Source organism: Heptranchias perlo, chromosome 14 (genome assembly GCF_035084215.1).
Source record: "Heptranchias perlo isolate sHepPer1 chromosome 14, sHepPer1.hap1, whole genome shotgun sequence".
Classification (NCBI taxonomy): Eukaryota; Metazoa; Chordata; class Chondrichthyes; order Hexanchiformes; family Hexanchidae; genus Heptranchias; species Heptranchias perlo.
Window position 1 is genome coordinate 62284765 of NC_090338.1, and position 19795 is coordinate 62304559.

The 19795-nt window shown below is 45.1% G+C and overlaps 1 protein-coding gene across 1 annotated transcript in view; it reads left to right on the forward strand.

The window, feature by feature from the left end:
* Window positions 1-19795, forward strand: part of LOC137332578 (slit homolog 3 protein-like) — a 612265-nt gene that overhangs the window by 248687 nt on the left and 343783 nt on the right. The gene's annotated exons all lie outside the window — the stretch shown is intronic.

The window sequence follows — 19795 nt, forward strand, 5'->3', positions numbered from 1 at the left end:
GTATTTGTGCAACAACAGAAATAAAATGAAAGTGTGCACACAGACAAAAAACTGCAAGAGTCAGGTTCCAGCCACATGTTTCATATCCAGTAAAATTCCAAGTGTACAGCCCAGTCAAGGTTTCATCTCTGGGATCAATTCTCTGTCAAATCTCCCCTCCCCCCCCCTCCCCCATTTCACCTTTGGCTGGAACGAGTTGACGTTATCTGTCTGTTCAAGAGATAATGTTGGTATGCGCACCATTAACAGCTGAACTATTACTATGACAGACTTAAAGCGTTTCCCGGGGGGCTGTAATTGTAAGATTGCACAGCTGACATTTTTGCCAGACCCCCAGGATATCTCACGATTGTGCTCTGCAGAGTCGGTGACAGAAACCAGACCCTCTTTATTGTTGATTTTGTGGTGGAAGGGAGTCATATTCCATCACTGCGTTAATGGAAGCAGCTTTCATGGGAGGGTGGAGGTAGGGGATTGGGGAAACCCCTTCCTCCCTTGACAGCTAGCACCGTGTCATCACAAGCTACTGTGCTGGCTGGGAATGATGTGAATGGAGAGGTACGATATCCTGAGATTCAGGCCCACAGTACCTGTAAGGATGGGGGAATGCGATACTGTATCCTGTTTGGAGCAAGAAGCTCTTTCTGCAGACAGCATGGATACTGCTTGTTAACTTTCTGCAACATCTGCACAATACACGGGCGCAGGGATTTTGAAATAAATACATGTGTTGAACTATTTCAACAAGAGGATCGTTATAATGTCGTAGCAGTTTTTGTGCAGCTGAGACCATTAGAATTGATGCATTTCATAAAAATATAGTGTACTCGATCTGTCTAATGTTAAATATTAATTAGACAGGGGCTGCTACCCCTGTACAAAGTCAGCTGTGCTATGAGCAGAACCCAGGTGCTTCCCAACAGGGAGGGTGAGTCACATTGGAACGTGGGGGGCAGCGGGGCGGGGGGGGTTTGTTAGAGAAAACCTTTCTTGCACATCTCCTAGCAACTGCTACAGAGAGGCCTTGGCACAGGCCTAGGAGCAGCTTGCATGCCTGTGCTCCTTTGATCAGGGTGCAGAGAGTGTGGGGAGAGGTAGAACAGACCAAAGAAAATCTCGGTGACATTAAATATTTAAGTAGTATGTACTATCCGTCAGTCTAGTCATCAAAGTCGATCAAGTCCCTTTACATGGAGCCATGCCTGTTCCTGTGACATTGGGATTTCGAGTTGGGAATGGGTTCTGGAATTTCCTGACATCCAGTGCAGAGTAAAGACAGGGGCCCCGATGACTACTTTATATCTTGACACCGTGTGAGACCAGGCAGCCATCTTGTCCTGCTGGTTTTGATGGTTGAACGAGGAGATAAACCTCTTTGGTTGAAACACATAATCTAGTGATCTGGTCTTTAAAAAGGCAAAGAGATCCAACAGCCAATTTGTTTGTCGAATGGCACTGGTACAAAATCGCAACTGCGATGTTAAAGTCACATCCAAACACTTCTGTACCCCTCAACAACTCTTAACTGACTGTGAGCAGGGTCATTACTATCAAGGAATTGATAGGGGAGTGAGTGTTGTCATTAAGAAAGTTAAAATGAAAACATATGAAGCTGGAGCTGGGTTTATTTTTCAAATGGAAATGTATCAAAATAAGTTATAGTTTTAAGCCAAAATAAATGACACTTGACAGGTCTGTCTTTAAAGTCCAAATTCATCCAAGACTCGAATGATGCTCCCATATCTGTGAAGCGCTCTCATTACACTCTCACACTCCTGGCCATGATGCGAGAAAAAGGTTGTCTTGTCTCTAGTCTCCAACCTCTCTCTCCATTGCAACCTTCCTGTCTATCATTATTACTCCTATACTCCACTGCTCCTCTCAACTTTCTTCCCATGTTCTTCCTAGCTTCCAAACATGTCGCCCTGCACGCCCTTCCTCCTCCCTCTATCCTCAGTGTTGAAGTCAAGACTCATCGCACAGTCTCCTACTCTAAATCATTCTTTGCCAGCACCTCAAAACTGTGGAAATCTTTAACTCTCTCAGTCTTTCTTCCCTTTTACAATCTACTAGCTTTTAAGAAATAATGATTGGGAACAGGAAATCATGTTGGGAGCAATAAGCCTGTCTCTTTTTTAATCTATAAATTTCAACCCCACGTATCTGGTCAGTCATGATAACCCCTAGTCCCTTCTCTCTTCAAATTCCCTCTTGAACCTGTTTATACTTTCCATTTTAATGACTTTCTGATGAAACTTGTTCCACAATATGCATTACCCTATGTGTCAAAAAAATTTCCCCAATTCCCCTTTTTACACCAAACTTCTATTAGATCACTTCAAAGTTTCTTCTTTTCCAAAGAAAAGAAAGTAAAGTTTTTTAATTTTCCTCATAACTTAAATTCCTGAAACCTGGAATCATCTTTGTTGCTTGCCTTATACTCCCTCAAAAGCAACAAAATACTTCCTGTGATTATGTGACCAGAACTGCATGACTGGAAGGGGGGGTGGGGAAGGGAAGAAGAAAGAGAGAGAAAAGAGATGGGATAGGGTTACGGGGAGTGTGAGGGGGAAGATAGTCGAGAGAAAGAGAGCGCAGACAGGATAGGGTCATGACAAAAGCAGGGTTCAGAGTGCAGTAGAAAATGATTTACACGTTCGTAGAATGCTGCAGTGTCAATGAGTTGGGGAGTCATCTCTCACAGGATGCGAGTCTGTCTAAACCATCATCAAACAATCAGAGCACTGCAGGGTGACTGGGAAGCTTGGGACACAAAGCTGAAAACAGCAACAGTCCCAAATATATTTTTAAAAAAATGGGATTTGGCAAGACTGCGACATTTGGAATGGGATGTCCAACTGCAGTCCTGAAAGGGTTAAAGGTTGTTAAGAGGCTGGGCCAGAAGGGAAAGCCAAGCATTGATATTTTAATCTGATATATTACAACTTTAATCTGCATTTTCATTCACTGCCTGCATCTCGTTATATTTGTAATGCTCAGTATGTGGTCTCCTTTAATTAAATCGAACAGTGACTTTTGCTTTTATTGCAGTGACATGCAGTTTAAAATCTCCCAGGAGCCCTTGTAAAAAGATACAATAATCTATTTTACTGCTTGCACTAAATCAGACTCCCCTTTCCCCTCTTGGATCCTGCTTTTTGTTTTAAAAATAAAAATCCCGTTGAAATGACTCAATCTCTTAACTGTTTCAGAGAGGGCCCTGAGTCGAATGACAGCATTACGGTCTGAAATGCAATTGTGATTCCCTTCTCTACTTTTAAAATATTTTCAGGATAAAAAAGGATCTGGCTGCCTGATGCTTTGCAATGTTACGACAGTGTGACAACCAATAGAAGCCTTGTCGGTGATAAAATATTAGTGAGTAATCTTGCCGAGGAAGTGATAGTGGATTGGAAGGAATGAAGATAATACACTCATAAGCAATGGGAATGAAAATCAAGCGTTTTCTATAACAGGTGGCCAATCCACAACGACATTTTACACCAGGGCCGCAAGTTGAGAATCTGCCCCTCGGCTTCCATCTCTGAGACCTGAGTTCTAATCCAGCCCATACAGGTGAAATAAGAGTCTCCTCCCAATGCCGCTGGCAAGGGTCTGAAGCAAAGTGAGTTTGGGACAGTCTCAATCAGGTTCCCAATGAGCGGGGGCCGGCAACATAAAAACTGCCTGCATTCCGCCAAACTGGCAATCTCACTCAGAGCTTGGAGTAGGGAATTGACACATCACAGTGCAGCAGGTGGGTGCTGCACAGGACTCAGGGTTAGCTCATATTGTTGGGGTAAAGGAGATGAAGTCTTGCTCTGCCTCTAGCCCATGCTGCATAAAACTTCAGCAAAAATAAATAAGGTGTCATACAGTTATCTATTTCGTTCATTTCTGTGTGTCATAAGAACAGAAGAACATAAGAAATAGGAGCAGGAGTAGGCCATCCGGCCCCTCGAGCCTGCTCCGCCATTCAACAAGATCATGGCTGATCTTCTACCTCAACACCATTTTCCTGCACCATCCCCATAGCCCTTGATGCCATTAATACCTAGAAATCTATTGATCTCTGTTTGAATGTACTCAATGATTGAGCCTCCACAGCCCTCTGGGGTAGAGAATTCCAAAGATTCACCACCCTCTGAGTGAAGAAATTTCTCCTCATCTCAGTCCTCAATGGCCTACCTTTTATCCTGAGACTGTGACCCCTGGTTCTAGACTCCCCAGCCAGGGGAAACATCCTCCTTGCATCTACCCTGTCGAGCCCTGTAAGAATTTTGTATGTTTCAATGAGATATTTTGTTTGTTAGCCATGGCTCAGTTGGTAGCACTCTCGCCTCTGAGTCAGAAGATTGTGGATTCAAACTCCACTTGCTTTGCCCACTCTGGTTGACATATTCCGAGAAATTTCATCAAGTGACCTCCAACAGCCCCGCCCCCATGCTCCCGCCATTGGTCACCTGACACGTTGATCCTTGCAGCGCACCACCTTCCTGCACCAATTGGAAAACGAACAGGCTCTTTGTTACCTGATTGGATCGTTGTTGACTGTCAAAAAAACAGCCTTCTCCCCCCCCTCCCCACCACCACCATCTGCAATATTTTTATAACTAATGAACGAAAGTGTTCAAAGAAAATGAAAAAAACATTTTATTTAATGCCCCTGTGATTTTTCTCCAGCATTGCTTGCATCAGTGTCCTGGAGATCAATCTTCAATTCCTGAAGACCCCAGGTCAATCCTGGAGGGTTGGCAACCTTAAACTCCACTCCAGAGACTTCAGCACATAATCCAGGCTGACACTCCAGGGCAGTACTGAGGGAGTGCTGCACTGGCGAAGGTCTCATCAATCCTACACCAACACCGTTAAAAGAGATTATTTCCCTCTCGCTGCTGTTTGGGAACCTTGCTGTGCACAAATCGGCTGCTGCGTTTCCCAACTTTACAACGGTGACTACACTTCAAATGTACTTAGGGACATCCTGAGGACATGAAAAGAGCTATGTATATGCAATTTGTGTCTTTCTTTTATTGGATAGATCAGTGGTGTTCTCAGGCAACATTAATATACATGACTAGGGGAGTGGAATGTCATCTTGGATCTATGTCACTGGGGAGGGGAGAGGAAGGGAGGTTTGACAGGAGAAGGTCCCAACCTCGCAGTCTGACTCAATGCCTTTCACAACACACATTACAGTGACAAATACGACGAGACATTCAGGAGTATAATCTATTCAGTAACAGAGAGGTCAACATAGGTATCATCTGTGGCTCTTGCCTCTGAGTCAGAAGGTTGTGGATTCAAGTCCTACTCCAGAGACTTGAGCACAAAATCTAGGCTGACACTTCAGTGCAGCATTGAGGGAGTGCTGCACTGTCGGAGGTACCGTCTTTCGGGTGAGGTGGTGGGTGTAAGCGATCCCATGGCACTATTCGAGGAAGAGAAGGGAAGTTCTCCCCAGTGCCCTGGCCAATATTTATCCCTCAGCCAACATCACTAAAACAGATGATCTGATCATAATCATGTTGATGTTTGTGGGACCTTGCTGTGTGCAAATTGGCTGCCGCGTTTCGTATATTGCAACAGTGATTACACTTCAAAGGTACTTCATTGACTTTAAAGCACTTTGAGGTCGTGAAAGGCACTATATAAATGTAAGTCTGTTTTTCTTTCTTTCTAACGCAATCTGTCACCAGTTTAACGCTATAGATTTCAAATTGTCAACATGTGCCCAATTTATAGGATTCTAGAGAGGCGGAGATCTGTAATTCCTGTCCCCTTTGGATCCTATTATGACTCTCTTGTATGTCTTTTACATCAGATAAGATGGCCAGGGTGAGCGATGTTGGAATGGAGACCCGTGACCTCTTGTGCATCGCTCTCCCTCATTCACCTTTCTTCCGGAAGCTTCCGTTAGGAGGCCTGTGATTCCCATGGCTAAAAGGGAGGGAACTGGCATTGTCCTTTTAGCTATAGCTAGAGAACAGACAGCAGCTGACAAGACCCATGGATCTCTGATATTGTCAGGTCCCTGCAGGTTAGCTCATTCATATCGAAAAATGCCACTGACGCACAAGCAATCCATCACTGTAAAAACTGCCTTTAGGCTTCCACCTATTTAACTCCAAACAACAGCCAGGGATTCTGAAACCACTGAGATATTGTCAGAAAGACTCATTAGGCCTGGAATCGCACAAGAGCCACAGCAGGACAGTGATGGAGCCAGAGTTCCCGTTACAAATCAGCTGATACAGTCATTTGCCCAGTTGGGGTGGGCTGCTGGGGCCTGCGAGGGCATTTCAGCAGCACTGACCTTGTAAGGCCAAGTCCATTGCCACTCCTGGGCCAAACATCGACTCAGCCTAGATTATGTGCTCAAGTCTCTGAACCCACAACTGTCTAACTCAGAGGCGAGAGTGCTACCTACTGAGCCATAGCTGACACCAAGGAAATGCCCAGACCTCAGCTTTGAACCCGCTGCCAAGACCCACGTGAGAATGGACTTAAAATCACCCTCTGATTTTTGTCTCTATTCAGCCCCATTTCAAATCAGAGACAAACTGTGCAATCAGCCCCATTTGCCCCTTGACCCCAACACCCCCGGACAACAGCGCCTGAGAATACGGAAAAGTCTTTAATTCACCAAAGGCCTAGAGAAAAAAAAAAATTTCGAGAATAGTTTATTGATGAGATGTAAAGAGTCCTGTATCTTTGCCAGCAGGCTTGTGTTTAGCTTTACTTATTTATTTATAAACCAGCCATCTGCAATCACATTCCATTAACGTTAATGCAGAGACAGAAAGTGCTTCAGTGCCGGCCCAGCGCCTCAAACGGCAAGAGAATAAATCATCGTGGAGCAATATCCATTTTGCCTCTGTAGGTGACTCATTGATTATGCTATTAGGTTCATGCGCTGTATAATGTCAAACTTAAACACTGCACATTCATTCTGAATGTTTCTCCTGCAGTAATATCGGCTTATTAGACATGACATGAGAAGCATTCTGTTTCCCAGGCTCTCGCGTCCTCTGTGAATACTGTACCTTGTTAGCTGTACAATTGCGTTTATTTATCAAGCATTCTCGTCTGACAGGAACTCACACTGAAGCGTTGGCACACACCGTCAGTCATTCTTTTACAGATTGCGACTTTTAACCCTTTTATGAAGGAGGAAACCATTTTTTTCTGTGTGCAGTTTTTTGGTCCTATGTTGGGGCATGGAGAAAAAGGGAGTTTTTTTTGCACCTGTGTGAGGGGCTTTCACATTTATGTTTTTGAGTGAGGGGAGGATTATAGAACCTCAAATATGTTTTTTTTAAATTGTAAGACAATAGCATCGTGGTAGCAAAGTGCCTCATTGCTCCATCGCAATAGGCTGCAGAGTGGCATGGCACTAGCTCGCCGTGAATCTTGGCCAGACTTTGGGGTTAGGGATGAAGTAGACGGGGGGAGAGAAGCTGTGTGAATGAACAGGGGGAGAGAAGGTGGGTGAATGAACAGGGAGGAGAGAAGGTGGGTGAATGAACAGGGGGAGAGAAGGTGGGTGAATGAACAGGGGGAGAGAAGGTGGGTGAATGAACAGGGGGAGAGAAGCTGTGTGAATGAACAGGGGGAGAGAAGGTGGGTGAATGAACAGGGGGAGAGAAGGTGGGTGAATGAACAGGGGGAGAGAAGGTGGGTGAATGAACAGGGGGAGAGAAGGTGGGTGAATGAACGGGGGGGAGAGGAGGTGGGTGAATGAACAGGGGGAGAGGAGGTGGGTGAATGAACAGGGGGAGAGAAGGTGGGTGAATGAACAGGGGGAGAGAAGGTGGGTGAATGAACAGGGGGAGAGAAGGTGGGTGAATGAACAGGGGGAGAGGAGGTGGGTGAATGAACAGGGGGAGAGAAGGTGGGTGAATGAACAGGGGGAGAGAAGCTGTGTGAATGAACAGGGGGAGAGAAGGTGGGTGAATGAACAGGGGGAGAGAAGGTGGGTGAATGAACAGGGGGAGAGAAGGTGGGTGAATGAACGGGGGGAGAGAAGGTGGGTGAATGAACAGGGGGAGAGAAGGTGGGTGAATGAACAGGGGGAGAGAAGGTGGGTGAATGAACAGGGGGAGAGAAGGTGGGTGAATGAATGGGGGGAGAGAAGGTGGGTGAATGAACAGGGGGAGAGAAGGTGGGTGAATGAACAGGGGGAGAGAAGGTGGGTGAATGAACAGGGGGAGAGAAGGTGGGTGAATGAACAGGGGGAGAGAAGGTGGGTGAATGAACAGGGGGAGAGAAGGTGGGTGAATGAACAAGGGGAAAGAAGGTGGGTGAATGAACAGGGGGAGAGGAGGTGGGTGAATGAACAGGGGGAGAGAAGGTGGGTGAATGAACAGGGGGAGAGAAGGTGGGTGAGTGAACAAGGGGAAAGAAGGTGGGTGAATGAACAGGGGGAGAGGAGGTGGGTGAATGAACAGGGGGAGAGGAGGTGGGTGAGTGAACAAGGGGAAAGAAGGTGGGTGAATGAACAGGGGGAGAGGAGGTGGGTGAATGAACGGAGGGGAGAGAAGGTGGGTGAATGAACAGGGGGAGAGAAGGTGGGTGAATGAACAGGGGGAGAGAAGGTGGGTGAATGAACAGGGGGAGAGAAGGTGGGTGAATGAACAGGGGGAGAGAAGGTGGGTGAATGAACAGGGGGAGAGAAGGTGGGTGAATGAACAGGGGGAGAGAAGGTGGGTGAATGAACAGGGGGAGAGAAGGTGGGTGAATGAACAGGGGGAGAGAAGGTGGGTGAATGAACAGGGGGAGAGAAGGTGGGTGAATGAACAGGGGGAGAGAAGGTGGGTGAATGAACAGGGAGAGAGAAGGTGGGTGAATGAACAGGGGGAGAGAAGGTGGGTGAATGAACGGGGGGGAGAGAAGGTGGGTGAATGAACAGGGGGAGAGAAGGTGGGTGAATGAACAGGGGGAGAGAAGGTGGGTGAATGAACAGGGGGAGAGAAGGTGGGTGAATGAACAGGGAGGAGAGAAGGTGGGTGAATGAACAGGGGGAGAGAAGGTGGGTGAATGAACGGGGGGGAGAGAAGGTGGGTGAATGAACGGGGGGAGAGAAGGTGGGTGAATGAACAGGGGGAGAGAAGGTGGGTGAATGAACAGATGAGCCATCCAGGCTGCACATCCTTGCATCTTCACAATGAACAGGTAGAGAGTGACATTGGGATAGGAGTTACCAGGTTGTCTGGCTGCTCACTCAGGTGCATGATGCTTGTGCATTGGGGGTGGGGCATGGAAGAATCTTAAAACAAATGACAGGATCATTTAGCACTTTAAAAGCCATTTTGAGAAGAGGTAGAGACCGGAAGATATACTCATCATTTTACATTGTGGGCACAAGCATGTCTTGATATTTGCGAACACAAGGCACATACTGATGCTGCATTGATAATCTCCATTGGAAAGTCAAGCCTGTAACTGTCTAATATCAACAGTATCCCTATAAATACCAAATAAATAACAAATGGAATGAAGGAATAGACCAAAAATTCAGAGGCCAAATTGTGTGTCAAAAGGGATTGAAAAATACAAATCCTTCTGTTTACTGTCACTGTATCCAACTGCTGAGAAAGGGAAGCCAAACAAGTCACTGTGCATTGGAGTTACAAGCCACTGCAAGTAAATGCATCTCTGGTCCAAGCACAGAATTCCAGCATACTGAAACACTTCCCATTCTGCCCCATTGTACAGAATGCCTGATCCAAGCATCAGGCCTGGGCCAAGGCAGTAAATATTCCCCATTATGTAGCTTTTATTCCTGAGTGCATTAAATACACCCAGACCAGTGCCAAATGTCATTGGAGAGAGCAGTATATTTTTGAGGTCTAATCGCTTTTGTGTAAATTATAGGTTTTTGTTAAACATTTCTGTTTGTTGTTGAGAGTGAATTGCTGAAAGAATGATTAAATGGATTGCACTTCAAAGATTTGCCAACTGGCCATTCTTACCTGCAATATACAAGGACCCTGAATTCAGAATTAAAATGCTTCAGCTGCATTTTCTGTAAGGTTTGGTTTTTAAAAAATGTTTCAGAAAGTGGATACAGTTTATGCTCTTGTGTAGGCCAGAGTATACTGATAATTAAGAAATGAGATGTTTCGAATGGAGGTGAGTGTATATGAAGAACCTAGAAAGCTCATGTTGTTTGCATACAAGATGTTGAGGGCTGAAGGCACTGTGCATTGGGAACTCCTTAAACCACTCCCCAGCTTTATGCCAGAATGAAGTCGGCACATGTCTAGTGGGGGGAGGGGGTTGGCACACCAATGTTTGCGTTGGCACAGAGGTTGGTACTTTTTGTCGAGGGCAAAAATAAACAGGTGTTGTAGATCTAAACTTCATGGTGTTGAAAACTTATCAACAAGCCACAATAACCGCAATTCTTAATGCCTCCGCATAATAACTAGGAAAAATGGTTTTTGAATTTAAAAAAAGGACTCCTGTTGTCCACTTTATGTTTTAAAATTTCTGCACCGCCTGGGATAAAAGCCAAGTAGGTGGCAACTCTGGTTGGAACAAGGTGACGTCAAGATTGGGTGGTAAATGTCAACTGACATATAGACACACCTATTTGGTTGTAAGCTAAATTTTCAATACAATGCACAAACACACTATCCTAAGCTTTTATGAGGCAGAAGGGTGGGAGGGGTAAACAATCTTCCAACCAAGGCTCTGGTTATACCACCCTGTAATTGTAAGAGCTGTCCAGGGTGACTGGCACTTTCTGCCCCACAGGAAGCACCTGGCGGCTGCTAGTGTGCATCTTCCCCCACTCCCCCCAACCCCACCGTCCTCCCAACCCCACCGTCCCCAAGACAATAGCCGAAATTGGGACCTTGCTATATGTGAAATCATCAGCAAGAAACTGTGTCCTGCCACTCCATGGCACATGCTGCAACACCTTGCTACTATTTTTCAACAAGTCTGAATTTGTTTTCCTTTTGATGTTCTGATTCTCTTAAATTAACAGAAGCAACTGTGAGGCTGAATGAAACTGTGAGACAGTATACCTTAAGAGTCTTAGAAATGGTTCTCTGCAACACAGAACACTTCCTTTATCTCTAGTCGTAATCTGACACAAGAATTGGAACAAACTCAGATTTGGGCACCACTTGAATAGGCCCAAACTGACACTATCACCATAGTAACAGTTTAGGTTGATGGAAGGTATCACAATTGTGCAGTTCCCCACTTTCCTCATGGGATGATTTCAGATACACATTGAGACAAAAGAAGGCAGGATCACTGACTAATCCTGCCTTGTAAACTGGTATGTACCGAATAAATACTTTGTGCTTGGTAACTATTATCATGTAACCAATTAGGCCCACTGTGCTAATTAGGTCTAGTTCCTTGAGGCCTAAAGTAACCATGGTAATGAATGGGTATAAAAGAGATGGATTAGCTATAGAAAATGAGCTTCTTGTTTCCCTGATACAGAGGGAAATGTCTTTAGTTATGGTGTTAGTGGTAACGACATGTTTAATTAAGAAATGCCACCACAATTACATCATTATCTATTGTCGCTTAGACCCCTTGTAACTTTAAGAACTACTTGTCTGAATCCTGCAGCTTTTCAGTAGTGTAGCAGCAGAAATTCTACATCCAATTTATCCTGTTGATTGGAGGTCGTTTGCAGTCTGGCAGCAAACTCTCATTGGGAAGCGTGCATTAGTTTTGTTTAAAACTTACTAGCGGGCAGTGCATTGAAGCATCAGCACGCTATTCCATGGAGCATTGGGATGTAGTTCATTCCATTGATTCGCCCACACCCTGAGTTCGCAATCTCAATCATTCTGTCTTGGCAAAGTGACAAAAGGAGATCAGGTGTTTTCTCAAAGGAGGAAGGGATAGATCTACAAAGAGTGATCTCCAGGCAACTCTTGTGCGGTTCTATACAAGTGGGTTCACAATGGCATTGGAGGGAGGTGTCTGTGTGGTGGGGGGAGTCAGATGTCCACCTACCTTCTTGGCTGTGAGTGCATGATAGTCAAGAAGTGGGAACGGTGATAAAAAAATCTTAACATGGAACCTGGACCTCAATGACATGTAAAGCGAATCAGAAGGGGAAAATGTCCTTATGTAAAATAATCTGAGGAAAACCAGAGAGGATCTCAGAAATGGAGAAGTAGTTACTACAATAAGAACAAGAACTTGCATTTATATAGTGCCAATAACATAGAAAAAACATCTAAAGGCATTTTTGGATGAGCTGAATGTTTACAGAGGTTGGAGGATGGGAGGCTGGCCAGGAGAGCATTGGAATAGTAAAGTCTGGAGGTCACAAAGGCATAGATGAGGGTTTTTTGTGATGGAGAAGGCATGGGGTTGGAAGCTGAGCTCAGGATCAAATAGGATGCCAAAGTTGTGAACAGTCTGGTTCAACCTGAGACATTGGCTGGGGAGGGGGATGAAATTGATGGCAAGGGTACGGAGTTTGTTCCAGGGGCCGAAGCTGATGGCTTTGGTCTCCCCGATGTTTAATTGGAAGAATTTGTGGCTCATCCAGGACAGGATGTCAGGCAAGCAGTCTGATAACACAGTCATTGCAGGAGTCGAGAGAGGTGGTGGAGAGGTAGAACTGGGTGTTATCAGCGTACATCTGGAAACCGATCCCATTCCTTTTGATGATTTTGCCAAGGGGCAGCATTTAGATGAGGAAGAGGAGGGGGCCAAGGATTGATCCTTGGGGGAACTCCAGTGGTAACTGTGGGGGCAGGAAGAGAAGCCATTATTAGAGATGCTTCGGCTGTAGCTGGTTAGGTAAGAGTAGAACCAAGCAAAGGCAGTCCCACTGGCTGGACAACAGAGGAGAGGTGTTAGAAGAGAATAGTGTGGTTGAAGGCTGCAGCGAAGTCAAGAAGAACGAGGAGGGATAGTGGACTATGGTCACTTTGTGGCTTTGATTGGAGCTGTTTCAGTGCTATGGCAGGGGCAGATGCCTGATTGGGGAGATTCGAACATGGAGTTGCGGGAAAGATAGGCAAAGATTTGGGGGGGGTGCGGTGACGGTATGTTCAAGGACTTTGGAGAGGAAATGGAGGTTGGAGATGGGGTGGTAGTTTGCAAGGACAAGGGGAACCTAATTAGGACCTCTGATGTAGATAATCAGAACAGAGGATACCACTACTATGAAAAGAGAAAGTTAGGATTGGCATTGGTTTAGGTTTGGATTACAACAGTATAGTTTTATACTGTGCAGAAGTTATTAAAATATAAACTAGTTACCAAAAGTCCTGTTTTTAAGATGGAGCTTTGCTTTTTCTGTTTCTGCATTTTATAACATGGAGGCTTTAGTCATTAAGGGTTTTGATGAAATTTTATCAGCAACAAAAAAAACACCAGGGAGTGATTTTTATTTCCATTGCGTCCCATGTGCACCAATTTATGGGGTGTAATAGAGTGGGAACTTTGGTGGAGATCCATTCCGCCTGATCTCTGGCAAGCTTGTGCTGTGTGTACGTTTCTGGTTGAAAAATAATTGGAGGCAGTAAGCTCCTGCCTGAAACAGGTGGGCGATTTATAGTGATATAATTGGGGGAGGGTGACGTTATTTCGTCCTGCAATATTTCAAATGTTCCAGTGCCTCTCCTGGCCTTCTTCCATCCTCCGACTTCCGTAAACGTAGCGGATCCAGAATTCTGCTACCCATGTCCTATCCTGCATTCGGTCCCACTCAACCATCACCCCTGTCCTTGCTGACCTACATTGGCTCATGGTTCCCCATCACTTCTAAATTTAAAATTCTCCTCTTTGTGTTTAAATCCCTTCATGGCCTCACCCTTCTCCATCTTTGTAACCTCATTCAGGCCGACACACCGCCTCCCCAAACTGTGTTTCTCCAACTCAGGCCTCTTGTGCATCCCTCCCTTCATCCCACCATTGGCTACCGCGTCTTCAGCCATCTCCCTCCATCACTAGCGTCCCGTGGCTGCATTGTGTACTATTTACAGGATGCACTACAGCAACTGGCTAAGGCTTCATCGTCGGCACCTCCCAAACTCGGGACCTCCTCCACCTAGGGCAGCAAGTCCATGGAAATGGCATCATCTCTAAGTTTCTTTCCAAGTCCCACACCATCCCGACTTGGACATATACCGCTGTTTCTTCATTTGTCATTGGTCAAAATCCTGGAGCTCCCTATCTAACAACACTGTGGTACCTTCACCACAAGGACTGCAGTGGTTCAAGGAGAAGGCCCACCACCACCTGCTTAAGGGCAACTAGAGATGGTCAATAAATGCCAGTCTTGCTGGCGATGCCCATATCCCCAGAATGAATAGAGATAAGGAAGAGAAGAAAAGAGTTGCGCATGTAGCATTGTGAATCGCTGGCATGCTGCTCTCCGCAGGTTTTGAGTGCAGAGCTCCCCAATGGGGAGTTCCCGATCACAGCTGGGCTATGGGTGGGTGGGTGGTGGGGGGGGGGAAGATTGGCGGGATGCTGCCTCACACAGAGGGAGGGAAGATTGGAGTGTAAGTTCCTCCCATAGCAACCCTCTTCCCCCAACCCTCCCTCCGTCACTCTCTCCTGGGCTGCTTTTGTTCATCTTCTAAAAGCTGACTACAGAGTAGGATTATCAAACATCTGAGGGCATATTGCCCACCTGTACCAGTGACTAGGGTACTGTGAATGACAAAGCAGTGGAAACTTAGCATGGAGCAGAATAATAAATGTAGCCAAAAAAAAAAGAGGCCTTGAATCACACAGTGCCATATTAGCATATGAACCCTGAATGCATTTGTATCAAATTCTTTGGTTTGATATTATAAGGGAGGTGGTATTCAGTTTATTTTAAGTGTGTTTTTGTTTCTTTTGAAACAATAGATAAAGGAATTCATAACAAACGCATCAAGTGTGCATCTGTTAATACTGCGAGGTGTAACTTCAAGGCCAAGGAGACTCATTAAATTCTACTCTTGTTTTTCAATTTCCAGCAGCATTATGAATTCAAAATCAAGCAGAGCTGGAGAATTGGATGGGGCAGTGGGTTAGCACACTGCCTTTTGACCTCCAAGGTTCAGGTTTGAGACCCGCCTGGTGGATTAGCTGAAATTTCCCTCTCTCTGCTGGCTATAAGGGTTCTGAGTGAAATGGGTTTTGGGCGCTCTCATTCCAGTTTCTGTGACACAAAACTACTCATAAATCAATGTCAATGTGACTTACTTATCAATTTCAATGCAAAGGAAATAAGAATCGGAAGTGCCAAACCTGTGCTCCAAGGAGGCTGCAGGCAGGGTACCTTGATGGAACTACAGGGAGCTTAGCTTTACACATAATCCATAGTGCATCCAACACTGGAAGGCTTCCTGAAGAACAGTACTGGAAGTTCTGCTCTAAGCCTGATCTGTACCTGACTTGGGAATGCTCATTGTAATTATTGGCTGCTAGCCAAAGTCATTAATGACGTCCTCTGTTAATGTGATTGTGGTGCATTATCACTGCTTGTCCTTCTAGATCTTTCTGCAGTGTTTGATATGATTGATCCTCCTCCATTGTCCAACTCCACAGGACTGGCCTCGCGTGGTCCCATTCCTATCGATCTGAATGCAACCAGTACATCTCCAGCACTGGTGTTTCTCCTTTCTCCCAGATAGTCACTTCTGGGGGTCCCCAGGGAGCTATCCTAGGATAGCTATCCTATCCTCCTCTTTGTCACTGGCATTCCTTTCCCTCGGCGACATCACCTTCAGGCATGTGGAGCTGTGGTGACTATCCTGTACAATGGTCAGAGGCTTTTTTTCTCATTTTACTTAAGCTGGAAAGTATGGGGTTCATTTTATTTATGTACAACAGTGGTTTTTAAACATTTCAACATGCAGGCGGGCAGTTAAAAATGAGGAGACTACTTACCCGCTCAGAACCCATCCATTTTCAATATTAACCCGTAGGGTTTTGCAGGCAGGTGAGGCCCCTTCCTAAAGCAGGTGGAAGCCTCATAAATGTTTGCATATTGGAGTCCTATTAAGTCAATAGGACCCTGATGCAGTTTTAACCGGGGCATGAACGAGGAGGCCAGCGTGACTTTCCTACTGGGCAGAACCAGGTCTGCAACAGGTCTGGAGATAGAAGCGGCCCTTCAGGTAAAACTTTCTTTTCTGGGGCCAGCGTGCTGCTCCAGGCTCCACAAGGAAAGCCACCGACTCCCCTGCCCCAGACTCCTCCCCATCCCTCCCGTGAGACTCTCTCAAAACCCCGTTTCCTGCCACTTACCCAGAAGCCGGCATGCAGCCAAATGGCCGCCCAATCTTTACCTGCCAGCGACCGCTCTCCGCCCTCTTCTTCACGTCCGATCCGGGCGGGAAGTAGATTGGAGACACTTAACTGAGGCCGGAGATTAAAACCACCATAGCCTCCTGCTACCTCTGCTGGGCAGGAAATCAATTAGCTGGAAACCCGCTCCGAGTTAAAATCGCTACCGCACCCCACCCCCCGCCTTACCAATATTCCAGTAAGTGAACCAATGCAGAAATCTGGTGACCTCAGGGACACCCTGAGATCGTCTCACGGACCCTATAGGGGCTACGGATCCCTGATCGAAAGTCTAAGTTATACGCAAGTACATACGGTAGGTGAGTTAGCTAACATCATTGCTTTATCACAGTCATTTCACCGAACTTTTGCTGAAGGAGTAGAAAGACCAACAGGCCACAGGTTCAGCAGCTGCCTTTGTGTGTGTGCTGCAAATGTATCAACCTTCATACATACTCCAGGCACTCGCTGCGCCCTGAGGCAAAAAGTAACAACCAAAGGTTAACTTAGAGGTATGTGCAGAGGCAGAACACTGGATATTGTGAGTGCTGACTTCCCTCTTCTCTCCCTAGTTCTCTTGATTCCAGTCCTAGCCAGTGTGTGTTATTTACAGTCCTGAATATTGAGATTGCGAGGAAACAGATTTTAAATCTATTGATGTGATTAAAGGCATTAAATAAAGCATGTATTCTCATTACCGAGTACAGGCCTTCAGTATAGGCGTACCTCTCTCAATAATAAAGGGGAGTTCATGAGCAGGAATTACATCGAGTCTGTGGCACAGAAACATGCCGGCTTTAATGCTTCACACGAGCCTCCTCCCTCCCCACTTCATCTAACTCTATCCACATAACCTTCTATTCCTTTCTCCCTCATGCATTAATCTTGCTTCCCTATAAATGCATCTATGCTATTTGCCTCAACTACTCCTTGTAGTAGCGCATTCCACTTCAAGAACAAGTAAAAGGGAAAAGCGTAGAGAAGCGGAAAGAAAGTGTACTTTAGGCACGAGAGATAAAATAAAAACTAGAAGGCGTAAGGCGATTAACCCAGCATCAAAGCTGTGGCAGGGGGTTGGGAACCTGAGCAGGGAGACAGAGGAAAGCGTGTCAGGAAGGGACAGAAGGTATGGAGTAAAAGGTAAAGTGTTAAAAAAGGAAAAAGCAGGAACTAAGTGTCACAAAACGTATTTGAAAGTTCTTTATCTGAATGTACGTAGCATTCGTAACAAAATGGACGAGTTAACGGCACAAATAACTACGTATGGGTATGATCTTGTGGCCATTACAGAAACATGGCTGAAGGGTGACAACGACTGGGAATTAAATATGCCAGCGTATTTAACAATCAGGTAGGACAGGCAGGAAGGAAGGGGAGGTGGGGTGGCTATGTTAATAAAGGAAGGAATCACTGTAATACAGAGAAAAGATATTGGGACAAAGGATCAGGATAATGAAACAGTTTGGGTAGAGATAAGGAATAATAAGGGGAAAAAACACTAGTGGGCGTAGTATATAGGTCTCCTAATAGTTGCAACTCTGCTGGAAGAAGTATTAATCAGGAAATAGTCGGGGCATGTAATAAGGGAACAGCTATAATTATGGGGGATTTTAACTATCATATTAACTGGACAAATCAAATTGGGCAGAGCAGCCTTGAGGAAGAGTTTATTGAGTGTATTAGGGATGGATTTCTTGAGCAGTATGTAACTGATCCTACAAGGGGGCAAGCAACCTTGGACCTGGTCCTGTGTAATGAGCCAGGATTAATTAATAATGTCCTAGTTAAGGATCCCCTTGGAATGAGTGACCATAACATGGTTACATTCCATACCCAATGAGAGGGTGAGAAGGTTGGTTCTCAAACAAGTGTACTGAGCTTGAATAAAGGAGACTATGATGGTATGAGAGCGGAATTGATTAAAGTGGACTGGGAAAATAGATTAAAGGGTAAGACAGTACATGAGCAGTGGTGTTCATTTAAAGAGTTATTTTACAACTTTCAAAAAATATATATTCCACTGAGGAAAAAGGGGTGTAAAATAAATGACAGCCGTCCGTGGCTAAGTAAAGAAATTAAGGATAGTATCCGACTAAAAACAAGGACGTATAAGGTCGCCAAACTTAGTGGGAGGATAGAAGATTGGGAAGTCTTCAAAAGACAGCAAAAAGTAACTAAAGGATTGATTAAGAAAGGGAAGATAGATTATGAAAATAAATTAGCAAAAAATATAAAAACAGATAGCAAGAGTTTCTATAGTTATATAAAAAGAAAAAGGGTGGCTAAGGCAAACGTAGGTCCCTTAGAAGATGAGACCAGGAAATTAATGGTGGGAAACATGGAGATAGCAAAAATGCTGAACAAATATTTTGTTTCAGTCTTTACGGTAGAGGACACTAAGAATATCCCAACACTGGACAAACAGGGGGCTCTAGGGGGGGAGGAGCTAAATACGATTAAAATCACTAAGGAATTGGTACTCAGTAAATTAATGGGACTCAAGGCGGATAAATCCCCTGGACCTGATGGCTTACATCCGAGGGTCTTGAGGGAAGTGGCAGTACGGATTGTGGATGCTTTGGTAATAATTTTCCAAAATTCTCTGGACTCGGCAAAGGTCCCGGCAGATTGGAAAACTGCTAATGTAATACCCTTATTTAAAAAAGGTAGTAGGCAGAAGGCTGGAAATTATAGACCAGTTAGCCTAACATCTGTGGTGGGTAAAATTTTGGAGTCTATTATTAAGGAGACCGTAGCGGAACATTTGGATAAACATAATTTAATAGGACAAAGTCAGCATGGCTTTACGAAGGGGAAGTCATGTCTGACAAATTTGCTTGAGTTCTTTGAGGACATAACGTACAGGGTGGATAAAGGGGAACCAGTGGACGTAGTGTATTTAGACTTCCAGAAGGCATTCAACAAGGTGCCACATAAAAGATTATTGCTCAAGATAAAGAATCACTGGATTGGGGGTAATATTCTGGCATGGGTGGAGGATTGGTTATCTAACAGGAAGCAGAGAGTTGGGATAAATGGTTCATTCTCGGACTGGCAACCAGTAGCCAGTGGTGTTCCGCAGGGTTCGGTGCTGGGTCCCCAACTCTTTACAATCTATATTAACGATTTAGAGGAGGGGACCGAGTGTAACATATCAAAGTTTGCAGATGATACAAAGATAGGAGGGAAAGTAGAGAGTGAGGAGGACGTAAAAAACCTACAAGGGGATATAGACAGGCTGGGTGAGTGGGCGGAGATTTGGCAGATGCAATACAATATTGGAAAATGTGTGGTATGCACTTTAGCAGGAAAAATCAGAGAGCAAGTTATTATCTTAATGGTGAGAAACTGGAAAGTACTGCAGTACAAAGGGATCTGGGGGTCCAAGTGCAAGAAAATCAAAAAGTTAGTATGCAGGTGCAGCAGGTGATCAAGAAGGCCAATGGAATGTTGGCTTTTACTGCTAGGTGGATAGAATATAAAAACAGGGAGGTATTGCTGCAGTTATATAAGGTAT